General features: G+C 30.5%; 1 protein-coding gene and 1 non-coding gene across 4 annotated transcripts in view; both read right to left on the minus strand.

The window, feature by feature from the left end:
* LOC124532531 (sushi, von Willebrand factor type A, EGF and pentraxin domain-containing protein 1) overlaps positions 1–21,051 on the minus strand; it is a 59,432-nt gene extending 38,381 nt beyond the window's left edge. For 2 of the 3 annotated variants that reach the window (XM_047107476.1, XM_047107474.1), the window contains exon 1: positions 20,854–21,050. The gene's annotated coding sequence lies outside the window, so the exon portion shown is untranslated. Of the gene's footprint in view, positions 1–20,853 lie in introns of all 3 variants that reach the window. The other variant, XM_047107475.1, reaches the window with a different exon arrangement.
* Positions 17,500–17,572, minus strand: Trnar-acg. The gene has a single exon. It is a non-coding gene; the product is annotated as a tRNA-Arg (tRNA).
* Positions 21,052–23,644: the final 2,593 nt, after the last annotated feature.

The following is a 23,644-nucleotide window of genomic DNA, read 5'->3' on the forward strand; positions in this document are numbered from 1 at the left end:
TAACTAATAATAATCTATATGATTAGATGAGAAGCCGTTTCTATGTTATGCTTAACTTATTATATAACGTCGCTTCGAAGTTTCATCCGCTTTGAATTTGGACTATTGACGTGATAAGCATGATTTTCGTGTTCCTGAATTATTTTATTTTTATTATATATTATTTTTTGTTATTTTTAACTATTAGAGTCATGTATAGTTTTAAATATATATCAGGTATAATTGTAAAGGAGTAGTACAGTGATGATTCTTAAAACATAGTTGTATTCGCTGTTGTTTAAATGTGGAATGCCCGTCGATGCGATTATAAGTGTTTATCATTAACTCTTTGATTTTTGAAATAACGTTTTGTTCTTAAATTTTTTGTGTGATAAATACATAATACTTGTTATAAAGAAATAAACAATATATTTGTACATATATATAAATATTACGTATACAAAGGTGCACAGTTCACACAAGTGTAGGTAATCAGTAGCTCACGTCCAGTTCTTGTTCGGCCATATCATATTATAATGCTGACATTCTTTGCTCATCTTACTTTCTAATATTATCGCGGAGTTCTGAAAGAAATCGATTATATCATCAGATCACTCGTAATAGAAAGTTATTTTTTCAAATTATTTTAAAACGGTCTCTTATTTCTATTTCATTTATTTTAATATATTTTTATATTATATCTTAGTAGAAAGAAATAACGTATCACATAGAGTACTAGATTTTTTAAACTACACATGGTTTAGCATTTATAGTTTGTTTTTTGGTTAATAAATATGGATATTTATTTTTCATCGATATTCATAGCGTGTTGAAGATATAAGGACTTCATGGAAATTCGAAATACAAAATATTATCTTCAATAGCGAGGTCTAAATAAACTATACCGTGGTATTCGCTAAATAAAGTAATTATAAGATGCCCATAGATCTTAAACGATATAAAGTACTATACATGTATTTTAATTGTCGTTTTTCCCAAATACAGTTAGATTGCAGAATTAGGGCGAGAGGTAACTTTTAATTGACCATTGTCATAATGAGAAGCTTGCTTAAAAGTGACCTCCTTATTCTATATTATTGCACACTGAATGAACGTTTTGAAATGTTTGTAGTCTCTCACGCTTTTAAATTGATGCTAGGCAAATGCGATGAAATTTTCACAACTACGCCTGCTGAGCCGGTTTTGAAGATAATTTCATACAATATCATACAAATCAGTGAAATTTGTGATGACCGGCACTGCTTTTGGTTATATAAGATGTAAAAGCATTATTTAACATTCGATTTATTACTTCCTTTTTTTTTAATTACCTTGGATGGACAAATGTTAAAAACACATGAGTTTTACAAATTATTTCTCAAGTAAAACAACATGTTCTCTTAAATTGCAAATCAGTGAAATTTGTGATGACCGGCACTGCTTTTGGTTATATAAGATGTAAAAGCATTATTTAACATTCGATTTATTACTTCCTTTTTTTTAATTACCTTGGATGGACAAATGTTAAAACATGAGCTTTACAAATTATTTCTCAAATAAAACAACATGTTCTCTTAAATTGCGAATGTTGTCATTTTTTCTATTGCCTAAATATAAGAAAAAAAAAACTACAATCTAATAATACTTTAATTTTAATGTTTGTTCCTTATTATTTATAATTAAAAAAACTTAATATTTACTCATACAAACAAATGAAAAAATGTCATTACTGTATTGAAACAAAAGAAGAGTTTGGGATCTAAATATTATAGTCTTGCCAGCTCGGACCGAACTTTCTCCGCAAATATGTAGAGTTAATTAATTATAATATCTCATCAATTATGGAATATATTATATAGCTCATCTATGCCAATAACCAATTATGAATTGATTATTCAAAAAAGTTGACGTCATAAAATTTATGACGTCATAAATTTATGTCCTAAATATACATTATATAAATTTTTTATCGCACTAAAAATGTCTTGGGTAAAAAAATAATATTTTCAATATAATTTTTTTAATATTAATATACACAAATTAAATATTATGATAATCATGTTCATAGCCATAATAACTAAAAGTGATTGATCAGCGATTAGTAGTTTATAACTATGCGCTGCTTGAGTATTATAAATCGTCCTTATAACCATAAAGAATGTGTGCCAGTGGTTTCCGTTATAAAACATACAAGGACAGTTTACAACGGGATTCTAGATTTCTTCGTCCTGAATATTAATAGCTGTCAAATAAATTATTTGACTATGTTAGTCTACATAACGTATAATAATAGTGCCGTTACAAATGGCCGCCTGCTAAACAATTTAATTGATGAATAACTGTTAGCTTTGAGCAATAATTTCAATTGTTTCATGAAATTGATCAGACAAAATGCTTCTATAGGAATCTGACATCGTAATCACTACAGTAACGGTAATACACTGTAACATAGCAGCTGTATATATTTGAAATGTTTCGACTATCTATGATTATATTAATAAGTATATGATGTCATATTCATAAGTTTATTCATACATCATATATATATATATATATTTAATTTTAAATCCATTAGCTATATGGTATCAAATTTTACACTTAATAGAAAATTATTTTGTAATTATAATTTGTTTTCAGATTATCATTGATTGTTCATTAATTCTAATCTACGCAGTAGTATGTTTTGTGTAAATCCATAATATGTAGACAACAAGAATCGAATGCAATAAATAGCACAGCTGGAAGCATGCCACCAATTCGAAAGCGTACGAATAAATACGTTTATTTCACTTAGGTATATCGAGGCGAATAGTAATAATTTTAAACCGCAGTAGGCTTTAATAATTTTAAATATTGCCTCCCGGGTATATGCATCATACAGGTAGAATAATTTATTTTAATTTGTAAAACAACAATGTAACTATTTTGTTAACGTAGATTTCAGCAGATTATATCGACGAAAATGAGTTATCATAACAGTTTTTGAGTCACCAAGATCATTCATAATGTAAATGTCAATGTCAAGGATTGTCAAATATATTTAGCGTTGTCAAATTTGAAGCTAAATATTATTCCTATATTTTCACTGCATAAATTTTATATCAGTCTTGTTCGGGATAAATATAGTTTTAAAAGTAAAGCGATTTTGTTGAGCAGAGACGGGTCGTTATATCCGATTTAGTCGCTCTGCAATGAAAAAACCATAAGGAAACCCGCAAATCACGGAAAAAAGTTCCGAGATAGGTAAATCCACAAAGTGCTAACGTAGCGGAATCAGATCCTTTTCTTTAAAATGAAAAAAACAATAGTTAAGCCAGCATTTAGACGCAATTAAGTTCTTTTCTTATAATTTCATTGTATTTAAACTACAACTGCCTCGTAATGAAATCCACATTATAAAACATTTTTAAAGGAAATCTAATGAATTTTAATTTTGCGTGAAAGCAATTTTTTTTTAAATTTAATGAGCTTATATTTACTTTTACATCTTAAAAGCTCTTACCTGTAAAGTAAATAGGAGTAATTAGTAGCGTAGCAAGAGTACAGCAGTCTGATAAAGCACTGTCAACACTTCGAAGTTGTTTAAGGTTTATCATATTTTATAAAAATCGTTAGGATTTCCTTTTCTTAAAATCTTTTCATTTACATATGACAATTTAATTAATGTTTCATTACAATTATTGTTTTGGTTTCTGTGCATTAAGGCAATGCATAAAATATAAATAAAATTACTTAAAGTTATTAAGTTAAACAACACACTTTAGATAAATAAAAACAAATTTGCTTGAAACGTATTCGTACGTTATTACCCGATGTAAATTTATATTGATATGACCACATTAAGCGTTCTATCGAAAATAAGTAGCTTTAATTTTCTACTTAAGTGTCATACAAATAAACATCATTCAATTTAGAAAACAATACAATTTAATAAAAAAATATATTCGATAGTTCGAATATTGGGAGCATGTTTTACGTTGCACGTTGACACGGGTCGGCTTATTGGTAACAGATCTGAGATCTACTTCAATTAATACATGGAGATATTTTCATGTGTTCATTCATCGTTGAAAATGATATAAATAAACACCAAAATAGACACACGAAAACTTAGTATTCCTTGTCTGAATTCGAACTTGCGAATCTGCGCGTTCCATTAACTGCTGTCTCTACTATTATAACATTTAATGATGGCTCTATAAAACAATATTTGAATGCCAAAAAAAGAACAAATTTGGAACCATACGTTTCTTAAATAAACGTATTTTTAATAAACATTTTAAATATAATCTCTTTTTACTTCAAAATGTTTTGCGTTCGAGCATTCAATACACGGTATATTGAATTGGTCAATAACTATTACGTATAAAATATACGTAGCTGTGATTTCATAAAGCGTAAACGGGAAAGTCAAGTGCCGGTGTTTCGGACAATCAATAGCTTTAACTGGTAGGCAATAATTGTGGAATGGACGGTGAGAATTGCTTCTCGAATATTCACTTTCACATAACACACGTGGGTTTTAAAAAGATATAATACGAAGAAAGTGAGAGGCGTTGCTTTTTCATTATTCAATGTATTTGAACGAGTGGCTCTTTAATACCCGAAAACGCAAATCGGATATCCGATAGCTCCCTCTCGGCAATAGAGAACCCATTTACCTGGAAAGATAAATAAATCATATTATTTATGTTGATCATGGGAATGGGATAGATAAAGATATGTTGTATCCCAATAATGTCTTGCTAAAATATTGCTGTCTGCAACGGTTGTGATATTTCTTTTTGATTATCTTAAGAATCTGAGAATAAAATTTTAGATAGTATGATAATGGATGATTCATATGTGCGTAAATATATTGAAAGCACTTATGTATCATAAATATTTTATTCCCTTTTATTTTTCAATAACTATAACATAAAATACGTCTACGAAACTTTTTAAGAAAACTCAGCGATGGATAAAATATATGCACAGAAACCATATCAATGAAATATTCGAAATGATATTAAATACTTATATGATTTTATGATAAATACTCTATCTTATTTAAAATGAGTTACTTTTATTTATTATATTTATTCGTTAGGTATTCTAAATAACAAAATCTAAGCTGATAAAATCTAATCGAGAAAGTCGGAAGACATGACAAAAACTGTATCAAATATAGAGTACCTACGGAATACTAAAAATTGTCGGTCTGACATACTTTAGTTTAATTTGAAGAAAAAGTGGTAACAGGGAATATCGAATTAATCTATATTAATATTATAAACGTGAAAGTAACTCTGTATGTCTGTCTGTGTGTCGATCTTTTACGAACAAGCCGCTGAACCGAATTTGATGAAATTTGGTATGAAGCAACTTAAATTCCAAGAAAGGACAGAGGCTACTTTTTTGTCTAACACATAAGAACCAACACTCTAAAACGCAAGCGAAGCCGCGGACGCCTGCTAGTAAAGAAATACTGTAATATATACATTCGATTAAAGTAAGATATATATTATTTCACTGATAACCTAGTCCAATGTGAATGTTCTTAATACTCAACATAACGGTCACGTTATGCGAACTAAGCGCTTCGCTAATCAAGCAGTATCTCGCGGTTTGCTTACCGCGCAAATCGGAATTTATTTTTTTTAAGATTTATTTTATAAATCGAGTACAGTTCAATCAAATGTCCTATAATTCTTATTTTAATACGAGATTTATAAAATAATTTTAACGCTTTTGACAATTTTAAAAGCCGTTACAAAATAATTTAAATTTATATTAAGTTAATTTTCTTTTGTTTATATTTATTTCTGAAATGTTAGAATCCGTTTAAAATAGCTAATTTAATTTCAGTTGTTTCTTATGAGAAGAAGTGATGAGATTATCTATAATTTGTTTTAATATACTTAAAACATGTACATTTTTGAGTTATGTGCTTACTAAGATGTACAAATATATACGTTTATACGTTTTAATCTGAACATACAGTCGTAACGTATTCGTTGGGCAATTAACTTTGTAGAGCGAAGAGAAAAATAATAGGACAGTCTCAACAATATTCATGCTAGCTGATCACAAAATTGCGGAAACAACATTCTTGAAATATGTTTCAATTTTGTATTCTACTACAACTATATAATATTGTATAAGATTATTAAAACGCTAATTGCTTTTTAAATAATTAAATTATATATTCGAGATTAAATTTAGCATACTGAGCAGTTCTCTTACATAAACGATATTACGAAGTTCCGGGAATTAAGTAAGATTAGATATTAATCGGCTATTTTAAAAAGAAAACTGCAATAAACCTAGTAACCTATCACGTCCAGTTATGCAGTATATATTAATCAACGAACAAATAGCGCAAATTGTCCTTTCAGTACTAAGCTAAGCAAACAAAACTCCAAATAGAAAAGAAAAATAATTGAAACCGCATTTAATCTCTGTTTGCGAATCGTTTGTGATGATGCGTTCGAAAGTTAGCCCAGTAGAGTACGTGCTCTGATCCATGGAAAACCTCCACGTAGCACAACATACGTGACGGACACCTAATACGGAATGCCTCATTGTCAGTGTCACTCGTTCGTTGACTGTTTTACTGTTAGAACCTTTTAAAACCAAATCCGATATGGCCGCCGACGTGTCTTCCATATTCATATTTCGTTTCGAAGTGAAAGAGTTCTCAATTGCAATGGAAAAAGACAATTAGTGTCTAAAATATATTCTTCGCGATATAATAACGAAACCAGTTTCACATTTTATTAGATATTTAAACGATTTTTAATATTAAGACCATTTTTAATAGCGTATAGTGGAGCATTTTCTAAGCTCTAAATAGTTTTTATCGGTTGAATAATTAAACCAATATCCATGTGTAAGGTCGACAGGCTTAACGTACTTACCAAGTAATTACGTTCGAGGGAGCGAACGTCGAACTAAGTAGGTGTTTCCGGACAACCAGGCAATAGCTGAGACACGGGTTTAAGGGAATTACTCGGTCAGTGGGCCAAAGTTTTCCAATCGACAACCTTCGAGATCGGCAATTATTATCTATTGTTACATGCCTTACGTTATTTTCTTTCATCTTTAAAGTGGGATACACAGAAGAAGCAATTAGGTTGAACACATTATAAGTAAACTAGAATGAAAATGATTGTATCAGGAATTTGTTTTTAACGGAAACATATACTTCAAAGATAAGATACATAATTATGTTCATAAGACACTTTTATAATTTTAAATGAACATTGTAATACGTTATATTAATAAAATGACACATTAATTAAATGTTAATAGCATGTTTCCAATGAATCTAGAATTTGAAAAGAAGGTCAATTCTTAAGAGACTTGTCAGCTAAGAGGTAAAAAATCTCGTTAGAAAATGGGAAGTCAACAGTCAGTAGCCGGTTGTATAAGATTGCTTTTAGCAAAAGTATTTAAAGTTTTGAAATGCTTCTTTCTTATTATATATACGAGTTAATTGTACAATATCAAATTTGATTGTTACATTAAGATTGTAATAACGCAATCTGTGTAATCGAAAGTTTTTTTTAAAAGTATTTTCAATTGACAGTTTATATCTCTTTTGTAATTAAAAAAAGGGAAAAGTTATAAAAAAAGTAATTTGTTTGAAAAGTATGACGCTGATAATAATAAACAGTTTCGCCTTACTCGAATGCGGTGCTCGTATGAGACACAGAAATCCATTTACTCACGTATGAAACGAATTTTGCGGTCAGAAAATGTAGTTTTACTTTTATTTTATGTTTCATATTTCATTTCTTTACGCTTTAAAGTATTTTTTTTAATAAATCACATGTAATATAACGTATACGTATAAAAATAATGGATTGAATTGAAACGGCAGTAGAACATATCGAATTAGATATTCTTTATATGGTTTTCGCTTCCTCTCTTCTTGCTTTGTAAAAGGACAACATGTGTGCAAGCCACGAATGTGATCTGGCTTCCTCAAGTATGGCAGGTGGAGATATTATTATTAGTACCACTTTCCGTTCGTTGAACTAACACCGTTACTTGGTTTACGCATTTAGTTCTCGCCGCTGGCGAACATGACATTAATAACAATCGGCCAATCGGTTAACAGCCATAGAAATAGGATCGTATTAACGGGTTCCTTACCCTGAAGTATCGGGTCAAACGCTTTCGTAGTATAATTTTTATATAAAACTTTATTTATATTCGTAATGATAACCTCTATTCTAACCGTTTAATGAAGACGTAGTCGTTATCTACAGACGTATTTAATTATGATTGCATGCAATGAATAAAAATAAAGTAATATTGAATTACAGAATGGATTACTCGAGTCAAGAGTACCATTAAAATATAACTCGGTTTATTAGTGTTACTTTTTTGCTCTCGTATGAAAAGCACTTAAGTGTGGCGTTAACATCCGCGTTATTCTAACGTTGATGTAAGCGTTTTTACTTCACCTCTTATTTTCCTGCTGTTCAAGGCGCACTGCGGAATTGTATTTTTATGGTAAAAGTGAAAACGTACCCACTGTCGCAGGTTGAATGACACTAAACGTTTCCGATATTATGGCACGGTTTCCTTGTAAAAGAGTTGCTATGAAAGATATAAAGTTGTTAACATTCAATTATAACATTAAGCAATATCGTTAAAATCATAGTAAAGTGAAATTAAGTAATACTGTTAGTATGTATATCTAACATAACTTAAAAAAGTAAGGAATACATTAATTGTAAAATATTAGGCATAATATTTCTGAATCTGAATCATTTTATTAGAACACTTGTGAAATCGGGAAGGGTTTTGAAAGAACATCTAAATAATACAAATATTTTTAAGCAGGATTTTTATAATTCATAATCTATATAAGAACGGTATTATTAACCATTCAATTTATAGGAAATACTAAAATTATTACCCACGTGACAATAAGTTGTGTTGTGTTACTACTATCAAATAATTTAAATTAATATTTTTATTATGTATATTTTAATATCATTCAAAATTGTTATGATTGAATGTTAATTATAAGTTATACTAATAACTTAAACACTTTAAAGACTGCGTTACAGAATAAATGAAATATTTAACAAACGAAACGAAGAAACCGAAATAATAGATAATCCAGGTTACTCAGAAAGGTTTCCCGACAAAATCGTAATAATAATTTTGTTACCTGAATTTTTTAAAGCACTCATTATTTACGGTACCGGTGTGGATTTCCCTCGTTTAGTGATGTTTTATAATAGCCGAATAAAAAAAAATTACCTGCTCGACTTGACCGATGAGTCACCGAAGCCTTATATCCGACATGCTTGAATGAGCGAGCACATATTTTTGTAATTAATATACCTTTAAAATGCGTCGCTTAAAAACGTCACTTAAATACGTCGCTAAAAGTGGTATTGCTATAATTAATTATAATTATGAGTTTGAACAGATAAAACAGCGATATGATACAATCATATGAAAAGATAAACGAAGGTTGCATACTTTAGGTTAGAGGTTTAAAATTCTATTCTTGAACACGTAGGTATCTCCAACCTTTCGTGAAGGCAAACCTGTTTCGCATTTATGATCTTCTAAATCCAACGTTCTATACGGCGAAATATCAATACCTACGTAAATTCTTAAAATAATTTAATTTTTATATTATTATACTGAGTTGATATTCTATATTCCTTTTAATATTCCGTTCCATCCGGAAGTTGACTTTTGCGAGTGTGTTATTTAGCCAATTAACAATTCTGTCGCGTCTTTATTTCGCTTTGCATGAATACGGCATTCATTAGGCATTGCAGAAAAACAGTGCATACTATTTAAAAGCTACACCGATGGACGAGCGAGGCGTTAATAAAAGCAACAGAAGAATGAGTAACAAAAAGGCCTTTCTAAAGTCCGCGGATACTGGTTGAATGGGACTAACGAGACCGACGCCCCAAACGATGGTTCGTGTTTTGTGAAGCGAGATATCTTTACTTTTACGTTTAGCGTACTTTTGTGCTTAATTTCGGTCGTCGCTGTCGTCCACTAGCTTTGGTTTTGTTGACAATAGCATTGTTCAGTACCTTCACTGTATACTTTGTAGTTACGAATTATTTCGCAGCCAGTTGACGTCGCACGATGCTTTGACGAACGGTTTTGGTTTCTTTTTATGTATCATTTGACGAAATAAACGTTTTAATACCTTTATGCTATTGCCTTTTTAAGCTGAGAAATATAATTGTAATGACAATTTTTTGTAATAGTGTAGTTTAGTTTAAGGTCTTGTATTTTATTGTTATTTTTAAATTTGTCGTATAACATATTATCGTGTTTTTTTTATGTCGAGTAAAATTATTCGTTATTTCATTTCTTACCATCAAAAGTATAAGAATAGCTTCTACTGTAAATATATATTGGTATATACTTGTGAAATCTGTTTTTATTTTGATTATTGGTAGTACGCAACATTTGATCACATAAAGCGACATTATTATAATTAACAATAAAATACGTTTAAGGCATCAAATAATTTGTGAAAACCTCTTGTTGTAAAAATATATTTCTCACCCGCATACTGTAGTAGATTATACACTAGCTGTACTAATATTTAATACAATAATAATATATTCAAAGTAATATAAATAAACATTAATGACGTAACTCGACTGACTCACACTGTGTCCTTTAAGAGCCTGGTTTTTCACATACCAATCTTATATATCGTTAGTATTATGTGGTCAGGTATTTTGTATAGGATATCTACTCTTATAGCCTTTACAATAAGCTCGGCAATTCTATATCCAGTATGGTGAATGATATTCTATAAAGGTAAATTTAATAATTATAAAGGAATTCTCAATAATAATTCTAACTTTGAATCGTTGTTTGCTCTTATAATAGGAACTTGGCAAGGGTAAAGTATTAATCATTAGAACCTTTCCCTAATAAATTTTATCTTTGGTACATCATCCCTTTGATAAAATTTGACGTTTAATGATTAACTTTCAAATTAAACATCAGACATATATTTCGAATAAATTATTGTTTCCTATTTATCAAAATGTAATAATATAAAATTCGTTACATTCAGACTGCTCAACCGGTATGGCTGGAATCTGCAACCTCTCGGTAAAGTTAAAAAGGTCAAGGTGACGATGTCGTGAAGATGTGCGATATTTTTTAATAAACATTAAAGTTTCGTACTCGTAATAAAATAATATTAGTCGGAGCAGAAAAATAATATCATTGCATATAAATAATTTATTGGTATTATTTTAATACCTACATTTTTAGAGACAAGAATTAATCACGAGCTGACTCAGATGCAAAGAACTCGACATATTTTAAAAATATATATTGATACATGTAGGTATAATTATTAAAATATGGCAACAATTTAATTTTAGTATCAATTTATTATATATTAAATATGTACGAAGAGATTCTCCTTCAGGAATATAAATAGTTGATGAATATGACTAGATATACGTAAATGAAATCTGGTTTGAAGGGGTCACTATCAAATGGCAAGATGTCGCGCGTCCCACGCTAAAGGTCACGCTTTGTGACTTTGCGTCATCGCACACCATCATCGTCGTTTTGTTCATTTAATAAAGCTTATAATACCTTGTACACTTTTAAAATTATGACCTTTTTAAATAATACTCTACTTATAGGCGGGAAAGTTGACTTGTAATGTGTTTAATAGTTCTCACGGCTTCTTCGTTGACATAGAATTATTGATAAAGATTTATTAAGTGTCTTTAATTTTTCAGTCCTTTGAAAACTATAAAATCAAATATATTTTTCCCCTTGTGGCTCCAAGGCCCGAAATCCTCAATATAAAATCTGTATATGTGTGTATGTACGTACAAAGATATTTTTTTCCATGTATATATTTTTTTTAACCGCATATGCAATAACAAGTGCACTCTCTATTCTTTCAAAATGATTCTCCAATAGGACACGAAAACGGACACAGCTGAAGTGTTTCAGCGCAGGTTTTACTTGATTTTATACTGAAAGTCTACAGACTGGGGACTGAACCTGGACCTCAGAATCTGCATCCTCATAAGCAAGGTCAATGAGAGAGATAGATAATCTAGTTTAAATAATACATTTAGGTGATTTTTGTTTGCTGTTATTATCGCAATTCGCTTTGGTAACTAAAGCGTCGAATATAAAAACATTTCTCTCCGAGGGATTTTTATGAAAACTTTGTAAGTATTTATTTAAATATCTCTTTAATAAAATGTCAGTTTATTCATTTATGAATAGCCCGCCAGATAATATTATTTTAGAACATTTCACGAGAGAAATAATTTTCTACCTCGACACTAGAAAGTGGCGATATGATGTTCGGTTTTAATGTATTGCTTTGTCCAAAGATTTATTATTCCGTCCACCATCTGACAATAGCTTACGGACGAAACAGGAATAATAAACGTGTCTTTAGGACTTCTATCTCAGGGCTTAGATTTGGCTTAAATTTTTTCATGTCCGATGCCAATAACATGACGTAATGATGTACATTTTGAATCAATAAATTGTCAGCAATAAGATTTTTTTATATAAATTTCAAATTAAATCAACTCTGTGTAATCTGATAAGATAGCAGTTAATAAAGTAGATTAAATTATTAGCCAGCGAAGCAACCTTGAAATAAGAGGGTTCGAATTGCTTTTGATAGCGTGCTAGGCTTTGAAGTGGTTTCATGAGATATTTTAGTCATCTCTTAGTTTAGTAAGTCTTTCAGTAATTTATAAATGTAACTAATTTTAATAATTGTTTTTATTTCTATTTCAATATACGATTGCAACCTTTTTTACTTAATTATAAACAAATTGTAAATCTTCATTCTGTACTTATGATGGCCTTTTAACTATGAATACTATTTTTAATTATTAAATTTAACATCTGAATCTTGCAGCAAATGTATTGCTTTCTTTTAATTGAATAAAATATTTTTAACATTATATATCTGTACAATTTAATTCTTTTTTTAAATGTCAAAAGAGATAAGATTAATACAAATTAAAATTGTTTTGACTAATTTATAATTAAGATTAAAATTACACACAATACGGATTTTTTTGAAAATTAAATATAGTTACAGAATAATACTCGAATAAAGAGAATAAAATTATGTTGATATTTGAAAATAGAATGAGTATTGTGAGCACAACACGTATGTAAGACGAACGTCACGTACTCTCTAGTCGCAGGTTCCATCTATTACATACGTGAGAATATTTGTATAAACTTCCTTTTAGAAATCAGTTATCTGCTAATATAAATAATAGGGTTGTGTCACTTATGTCATTTGCGTTTTTTTAATATAAATATTACGTGATTAAATTGATAGTTTTTATTGTAACTATTGTGTTATTATTCTTGGCCTAGATCTGTTTGAAAAGAAAATGATTGCATTCTGACAATAAGCCTATTCTGTTCTTCGTAAATATGAAATAAATATAAATAAAAATTAATTGAAATATCAATAATTTACACAGAAATGATTGCTTTAGCTGTGTAATCGAAAATAAACAGATAATTTATATCAATGCCCGCAAATCCCAATTATGCGGTTTCGGTAAGCGGTGTGCGAGGTGCGAGTCTGTGTGGGTAAGGTTTAGAATAACTTTGTGCAATAACGCCTTGAGGTCGGTGATTAGACAGTGTCGATTATTGTTATGTATATTGTACACAATGAAAACCAGCTTGTTTGCGTGTAAGCAATGTTGTAACCCTTTGTGTTCAGATCGGAGGCGTTATGTGATATACCTATACTTTTATCTTATAAATATAATAATAATTAATTTTAAAATCTCTCAAGGAATGTGAAATTTCTACAATGTATATAATAATTTAGTACTATTAATAAATGACATATAAATTAGTCTAAATAAGTTGTTATTAAAGCTTGTCCCTTGAACATATTCTTTCTGCACTTAATAAGTATAAAAAAGACAGGACAAGATATAAATAAGTTACATAGTTACATAGTTAGTAGTAGTTTAAAACCTAATCCTTAAATAATCTACATTCGGCGGTGACATTTAAATCGATTAAAATTAATTTATTTTTAATCATATATAAAGTCATATAAAGCATGTTTTCGTATTTGTTACATATAATACTGAACGGAACAGGTTTATCAAATATATTTATAACGATATATAGAGTAGGTAACATAGAGCATATTTCATTAGTCACCATTATTGAATGCATGATTAATCATTAATAATTATCAAAAATACCTAATACAGAACCAAATTTCATATTAAACGTGTATTAGATTCTCAATTAATTGAAGGAACAAATAGAAGTAGCTTTATTACTGACTTGTTATTCAGTAGAGGCGTTTCATTTAGCAATATGGCACCGCATTCCAGACGAAGCTGGAGGTCGGCTTATATTGAAATAATACAATACAATTAAAATACAAATATATGCGTATTATGAAGTCTCTAACTATGATATTATTATAAAATACCATTTTCATATAATATTCAAAACATTACAATACAGTCGACCAAAAATATTTGATACTAATGTTCATATTATGCATACGAGTAAAACTTTCTTCGTAAGATTTCTCCTCATTATTGAGCATATATGATTTTCTTTGTGATTCGTTTTTTTTCGTTATTCATATGACGATATCGTTTAAATACGCACGAGTACTGCAGGATGTAGAAAATATGTTATCCGATCGTTTCGACAACATCTGCCTCAACTTACTTGTATAGTATGTATGGGTTATGTACATATATTGTCAACAGGCTGTATTATTGGTCGCATTCTTCCGAGGTGAACGACAGCAAGCCTTGCGTGGAGGCAAGGTCACTCGAGTGAAGGGGAGGACTAGCGACTGAACCAGACATATTATAGTTGATAAAAACTTGACAGAAATGAATTTACTTCCTACACTGTATTTGGATCAAAGAAAAACTGGTTACGCTTCGGCTAGGTTTCATTTTTAAAATATTTTTTTGGATAGAGTTAGCGTGGTATGGTGACATACATATTTTAAAATAAAAAAACTTGTAATACTGAACAAAGATAACCTCACTTCTCGAAAGGTCTATTAAATGATTTTTCAAGATGCTCATTCATTGCGGGGTGGCTTCACCACGATTATTTTCTTTAACGCTGAACAAGATACGAATTCAAAAATTCAGTACTAACTAAACTTTGTTTTGCATATCCGAATTTGAATCCAGAATCTCATTAGGTAAATTTTCAATTTTCGTGCTTTAACAGCTGACAGATCTTGAGTCTACCCTTACGTAGATGTTATTTTCATGATAATTTCTTTAATAGAATTTTCTTATGATTTTTGTTTCGTGTGTCCAAATCCTAAAATAATAATGTAGCGTTTGCAAGTAAATAATTTGAAATTACTTTATAATCTAACTTGTCATTGAAACGTTATTAAGTAGTTATTAAAAATCGTTTAATCTGCTTTATCTGCATGACTAACGCTATTTAATTCGAATTAATATTACTGTATAATATGATACAATACCTCTGTAACTATCTACACAGTTATGTCTTACAAGTTTCAAGTCCGTTTTAAGCTCATTGACGTCTGTTAAAAACAGACAAATTTAAATGCAAACTTTCATTCCCAATTTAACACCATTTAGTAAGAGATTAATTTGAAAAACCCTTTCTTATCAACATGATACTTCCTTCATTCTAAAAAAAATATCTGTGTAAAATTCCATCTCTTTAAACGCACCAGTTAAGGCTGAGCGCGTCATGAGCATGTCAGTGAATCCGATATATATATTTTTTTATGAATAAGTAGATTTATGAATTATTTTGGAATGTGAGCATTGTATGTTTGATGTTTATCCGTACTATGACATTTTTATTTAAAGCCAATCAAACAATCAGTTTTTTTATGTTATTAAATTCTTTAAATTCTGTTTTGAGAATTTACGGACGCATAACATACTTTTATAAAAACAGACGTGAAATCGAGTGATTGCTGTAAAAATTTAGATTATCTGAAAATTCGGGGCGATTAAAAAATTCTAAATAGGAAGTAATAAACGAAATGAAAGTCTATACCTATTTATAATTTGGATAAAATATAACGTCATTTTTACAAACAACGATTAAATAAAAACGAATCTAGAAAAATTCTTATGGTGAAATAAAAAAAACTGTGTTCCGATTTATTAATTAAATAAAGGTCGTAAATGATGTTAATTCGACGTTATTTAGATCTGTGACACGATTAGTATAACCTGACTGACCGTTATAGAGAGATTCCTTAGCTGTGCCTAAATGCGTATGTTATACGTTAGCTTGAATGTAAATGAGAGAATGTAGGTTAAGAGTGTAGGAATGGTGGTGAGTTGGTTCGCAGGAAAACGTACCATAAACATTACCATACTACGGAACCTGTATGTTTTAGGGAATGATTCATAAAATAATTTTAAATAACACTCTTAGTCATTTTCTTAAGATATTGTCTATTTAACGTTAGTAAAATCGATTCTATCAAAAATCATAATTCTTTAATCAATAAAAGCAATTAATTGATGAATCGATACATGTAATTGGATTAATCGTTTACGCTTAGCAAATGTAAGCGATTAATAATTTCAACACATTTACCAATAAAAGTAATAACGGTAATAAAATATATTCACGTGGTTTGTTCTGATTGTCAATGGGTAATTGAAAACGTTTTATGTCGATTACAATCTCATATTGAAAAACAAAAAGGAGCAATGTTTTGTAAAGAATATTAAGTATCATATATATATATATAGCAAAACATGTAAAACAGGAGTTTTTAATTGAATAATGAAATCTAAGTGATCTTTAAACGTCATTCGTGGAATTCGAATTTGGAACAATTTTAATAATTTTTACATGCATCTTACTACAAAAACAGTATTTTTATGTATAATTAATAACGATGTATCTATTTGAAACTATGTTATGTGTCAATTTAAAACCGTTTATGATAATCATAAGTAACATTCCTTAAGTATCTAGTTATTGCTAGCTTCATTCTAGATAAATATAAACCTACAAATTTTACGAATTCTGCGTTAAAAATTTAAATAGGTATTCAAGAAACCAGTTAGACAAGAAAATTTATGCCGTGCCAGATAGTTTAGATGCCTCCGTATAACCGCACAGTATTTGACGACAATCGAATTTGAATCTTAGTGCGTTGCCATAGAGTGCATATGTAAGATTAGAAATCGCCCTAGTTGACAGACTTGAAAATCACCGAGATTATTCATTTGTGCACTTTGCGCTTCAAAAAGTGTATGAAGACTAATCAATTTTTGCTTTTATGCGTCTGTCGCATGTTCATTTATTAATTGGTGCAATTTGATAATAATAGCCGAGAGTATTTGAAAAAAAGAAGTAAATCCGCGTTTTATCCTTCATCACATGTTTGTGTGCTCTTCCTTTTAAAAATTTATGGTGTGCGATTAATTTTGTATTCATGTAAAAAAATACAAAAAAGTTTTCTTGTGATGTTTTAAATTTGATAAAAATATATTTCGATCCTGCCAGGATTCGAACCTGGAATCTTCTGATCCGTAGTCAGACGCGTTATCCGTTGCGCCACAGGACCGCTGAGTTACAGTTCCAAAAAGGCCATTAGATAGAGCTTAAATATAAAGAATAATTTTATATCAAAATATAATAATAACCTTATTGCCTACTTCGTATACGTGTGACTGCAATTATTATCACTATTTCAGCAAGCGCTAGCTAATACTCGTCGAAAGTGCGCACGCGACGACTACGACGGCGCGGCGCGGGCGCATGACCTCCTTCGCGGTAACGGATTTGTAACCGTTGGCAAGCACATCTTCGACAGATGTTTCATTTTGCGGTATTCAGTCTATTATATAAGCAAAACAAACCTCGTAATCACGAATTATTGACATTCTATAACTTTATAACTGGGTTCAGACGTTACGTACAGGTCAATTTAAACTTTGAAGTATTTTAATGTTAGAGTTTACGTTTGTTATGAATGAATGAATCGGACGCATGAATAGCTCTGTTAGAAGACTTCTATATATGCTTGTCTAATTCTAATTTGTATGATAGTTTATAAACGAATCGAACTTGAAAGGTCATCAGTGAAGTCGGTAAAACTTATTAATTACAATATATATGACAATATAATGAAATGACGATTCTTAAATTTAAATAAAAGCCTAATTATTTTTTTAACTTTCCTTTCTTTTGTTTTCATTATTATCCTATTTAAAGTAGAATCATAATGAGCTCTTAAAACGTCTATTCATATGTATCTTACAATAGAATGTTTTAAAGAAAATTTTACTTTTAAGTTCACATTGTCGACGAAGTGAAATTATTAGCGGTGCTATTAAAAGCGACGATAAAAAAGAGCTCTCATGGAAGATGTGTTCCGGAACAAGGTTTTGCGGGAACCGTAACGTAAGGCTTAGGTTTCCAATTCAGCCAACCTAATTATTCTGTCTGTAAACTTCTACAGGAATTAACTTTGTCGACTTTGAAATTCTTGATTTGGTTGAAATAAAGATTGATGTTTCTTATTGAATCAATAATCACTGTAAATATTTACCAAAGCTTTGTACCAATTACAACTTAACTCAGCAACTAGTAATGTTATATTACTTGAAAAGATAGTTGTTGAAGATGTAATCGCTTGTACACACTATACTTATCAATGTATATGTTGATAACTGATATGAGAATGTATTCTTAAATTTAAAATTGTCCTTAACTGAAATTATCATCAGAATCTTCCTCGTATCTAAAGCGGTTGTATAGCGCTTTTTGTAATTTAAGTAACATAATATGATGATACGAGCTTTACATAAACAAGTAAAAATTCCAATTAGCAATATATTTTTCGAGATAATAGGGAAAGCAAGCGTACAATTACAACGCTCGAGTAAGAGCGAAGTGACGCTTTTTTATGGTAGGGGATTTACCTTCATCACAAGGGATTAATTTACAAAATTATTCGAAAATATTTATACCGGCCCTTTACTTTGTGAAGCAAAGGTTTGTGAGGAGATTCCGTTTCCACCTCACCGATCTTTAATATTCAATATTTATTTTGAATGATATCTGCTTTATTTTTATTTTTGTTATAATTTTAAGTCAATTCGACTTCATTTAGTTTATAAAAAAATGTAATGCAGATGTTGCGTTTTGATAAATATTTCATATATTTAAATTGTCTCTAGATTTTTGTTGTTACGTTAATATTAATTAAAAAAAATAACGTAACAAAAAATCATATAAATAGAAAAAGGAAATGTAATTAAAAAGTTATATAATCTGTGAAACTCATTAGCAAGACTTATATTTAAACAAAGAAGTCTGGTTAAAAACTATTCTGGATTTTCGAGTACACTAAATTGTAGACAAAAGGCAGCAATGTAAAAAACGAATACCGTTGCTGCACGTTGCTTAAATCCACTTAACCCATGCTTCCAGATTAGCTATGTTTTTAATTTGTTTTTGTAAGAGCTTCGGATGTTTCAGAAGGTTGTTCGTTTAGATATTATATATTTTCCTATGCGATATTAGAAATAAAAAGACGTAAATAACGGAACAGAGAAAACAATTTATGAACTTAAGTAGCTATCGCGCACAACCTTCCAAGCGGGTATTACGAATATTTAACTCAGCATTCCAAAGCTGAAAGCTATTTAAAAGTTAATGATGGTTGAATAAAGTACCATCAAAGTCTAGGAAGGCTAGAAATGTAAAGCTTTAAATAAATAACGTGTGTTGGAGAATAATGCGGCCACGATGGAGCAATATAACGTAATTAGCGGGCTACTCGCGATCCGCACGACTGGCCGCCTGTTGTTAAGGCATTCGGGGGACTCGGATGCGTCTCAGTGTTTGTATCGTATTTAATATTTACTATTTCTGTACTCAGGTTAACCGTAATTTGAGTTTATTGACTTTTGCGTTTAACACAATAAAAATATCCTAGACAATTGTTTGTTATCGTTTACAGTTACACTATATTGTATTACAAATGTGAATATTATAGCAATACGGAAACCATTTAGTCGCAAACGATATTTGATGTTCATTAAATCATTGCTGTTTACATTTTTGTACTTTTGAAATTTTCCTGATAGTTTAATTGTAGTGATACAACTCACGTTTAAAAGGACATAAGCCAGCATCATAGCGAAATTACAAATTGGATAGTGAAGACGATTTTTATGAAGTCCGTACAGATAAAGCTGAGCGACGCCAGGATACAACCGGTTACGTCTCAACGCAACATGCACTCCACTGTCCTCGTTTACCGCTCACGAGTCGTGGCATTGTTTGTGTAGTCGCTTTCCTACAGTAAAAACTGATAACAAACCCACTAACAAGAAAAATATCTCAGACATATATATTTTTTAAATGTTATAATTCAACTTTTTACGACATATTTAACAGGAAGTCCGCCTTTTGTTGAACGTTAACTTTTTGTACTCCATGATATCATCGGAATACATTAAGAACGTGAAACTTATGCGCGTTGATGTCTTCCCTATCATGACGTTGGCGCAAAACATTTTAATTAATAATTCTGATATTGCATTGAAATAGCGTTTTATAAAATGTAATCAATTATAAATAAATTGTATTTGCAATAAAATCATTGAAAGAAAGTTGTTCAGCCATCCGAAAGCTATCTCACGAGATTGGAATTTTGGTCGGTCTGACGAAGCGGCGCGCCCACCTGCTTACACCACACCTGAACCAAAAGTATGTCAACACTACTGACTCCTCGAACTCGGCGATCGATCGTTGAAACTTTCACATTACCTTAAATTAACACTCGGCTGAGCGCGCACTAAGTCTAAACTACAAAATACATTCAAAAATACAAACCTTTTTGCACGCCGCGGGGCGTTCCAAATATAAAATCCGGTTTACACTATCAGGGGTTGGGGTTAACGCACGGACACTGTGCTGTAACACACTCACCACACTAGAGTCACAAAGTCTGCCGCATTGTCGGCAGGCCGGTGCGGTCTCGACGGCCGCCAGGTCAGAACTGAGGCTTTCTTTGAGACGACACGCGCACGCGCAGGTAAGAATGAGACTATCGTCATGACAAGGCACACTAATGCAGGTTTTACTACGTGTATGTGTACGCAAGATCGTATGCCGTTGAGGTTCAGTATTATTACTCTTTAATATTACTATACAATATAAATAGTATTGTAAAAAATAAATTTGTTTTGGTCTGCGGATGACTTTGTCTGTCCTCATACAACTTACATATTAAACAATGCAACCAATGGGACATTCCATCAGCAATTATTATAATAAAAAAATTATTTAAAAGTATTACAGTTTTTCGGCATCCACCATTGCCGATATCCTTAGTTAACCTCGATCACTGCGCACTATCTGTGTAAGCTTACAAATAAACAAAAATGTTACAAATAAACAAAAACTATGAGATTCTATGTTATATGTAAGTACCTCACTAAACATCCACGATTCTCAGTAAACTGAACAGCTATTAATCATGAATATATAACTTGAACACTGATTATCTATATATTCTATATATATTTCATATCAAGAAGGCAAACTTCTCATATTTTCAACCTCAATTTGGCTGGTAATGAAAATCTTTATCAATTATCTTATCCTCATTAACATAGCCCGAAACATATATTTTAATGAATAAACACTCTAAAATACCTCCAAACTTGAAATTTTAAGATTTTAAAAGGTACATACATGACTTGAAACATCCCTTTCATGCGAAAATACTTCTACAAAGTGGATCACTTTCTAAATGGGTTAGTTAAATTACTTTTACATATAATTTAGAACAACGAATAATCTCTAATAATCTCTAATCTCTAATAATAATCTCTAAATAAACTCTCGGGATTTCGAGCTTATACCACAATCCTGATTCACTACGGGTCAAATACATTTGGTAGAATTTCAGTTGAAACAGTCATGCTGTTCCCTCTATCATTTTCCTTCATATCTGCGTACTAGATGACGTATTAACACAAATTAAGCTGCCGGTAACTTTGTGGTGACTTGGTGTACTTCAACCAGTGATATAAAATGTTCCAAGAATAGGATTTTATTCGAATATATTTTAATAACGTGTATGAAATCAAACCTTATAATAACATTGAAAAATAAAGTTATAATAGTGCGTTCATTGAATGAATAACTTTCGATTTAAGTTGTAATTACCAATACAAAATTGGGCTCTACAAGTATGCGGCACTTTCTCTCAAGGCTGGTGACGTCAGACTCTGGGTCACAGTGACAACGAAGTTTCGTTTAACAAACAACAATGTAAAGGAAACTTCACTTTACAATTTCGACGACTACGACTCATCGATCCATTAATTTTCAACTCCTTTGTCCTTATACTCTACGTGACCTTTAAGTAACGATATCTAGTTTCAAAGCAAAAAACCTCAAAACGAAGATAACGCTTTGTGTGAGTTACTTGTTTATTTCCAAAGCGCTGTTAGATTCAAGTGGACTCTTGTATTTTTGTATCTTAGCTCATTTACATTGATTCATCTTACGTCATTCAAATATTCTTTTGTTTGTTGTATTTCCGGATTCACACAAAACTCGAATTCGATTATTATGGAATTGTTATAAAATTATCTTCTAATTGAAGGTTGACCATAGGCTGTATCGTATGTATATTTCTGTAACATATGTATTTTATTACGATAATGCATTCTGCGAGAAACTGGTCAGTCCAGGTAGTGTAAACTTTGCAAACATATTATAGTTCAATATGTTATGGAATGCCACTGGACAGCCGTATAGGCTGCTTTATATATTTAATTAGTAAATTAAAGTAAAGTAACAGCCTGTACATTTCCCACTGCTGAGATAAGGCCTCCTCTTCCATTAAGGAGAGGGTTTGAAACATATTCCACCACGCTGTTCCAATGCAACCCGCATTGGGACAGCTTGGTGGAATATGGTGGAATGCACATGTGGCAGAATTTCGATAGAATTCCTCGTTGAAGATGTTTTCCTTCACCACCGAGCACGAGATGAATTATAAATATATATTATGTATCTATATTTAACTATCTGTAATAAATAGATGTGTTATAAATATTTTTCTGTATTACAGGCATGGCAGATTATTGGAAAACTAGACGACGAATTAGTGACCAGAGAGGTGGTAGACGACTGCAGAGAACTGCACAACGATCACAAGATGTCTCGAGACTTCCAAGGACCGAGATACTTAAGTGCAGAAAAGCAGTTGCGGGAACTAGTTAATGATGTTATAGCTTCTTTTTTATTTTATATAATTTTATAGCTTGTTTTTATTACCTGCCTCTATGAACGTGCGTATATTCCTATGATAAGGACGTACCTACAAACATACTGAACACACACTTCGTCTTTCAAGTTTCATGCTAATATTAATAAGTAATTTAAATTAAATTCAAATATTCGTTGTTATAAGAAGAAGAGAGAAATAATTACTCGTTATAATTGTTATAATATTACGACTCATTTCTTTACGTTTGTAACATTTAATTTACTTGGAAAATCTATTTGAATTAATATTTTTAAGTGCATCATATATATTAAATATATTTAAGCATAAATAAAGAAAATTTTTGCAAGTAATAACATTGTCATATTTCTATGATTTAGT

This window comes from Vanessa cardui, chromosome 9 (assembly GCF_905220365.1).
Source record: "Vanessa cardui chromosome 9, ilVanCard2.1, whole genome shotgun sequence".
Taxonomy (NCBI): Eukaryota; Metazoa; Arthropoda; class Insecta; order Lepidoptera; family Nymphalidae; genus Vanessa; species Vanessa cardui.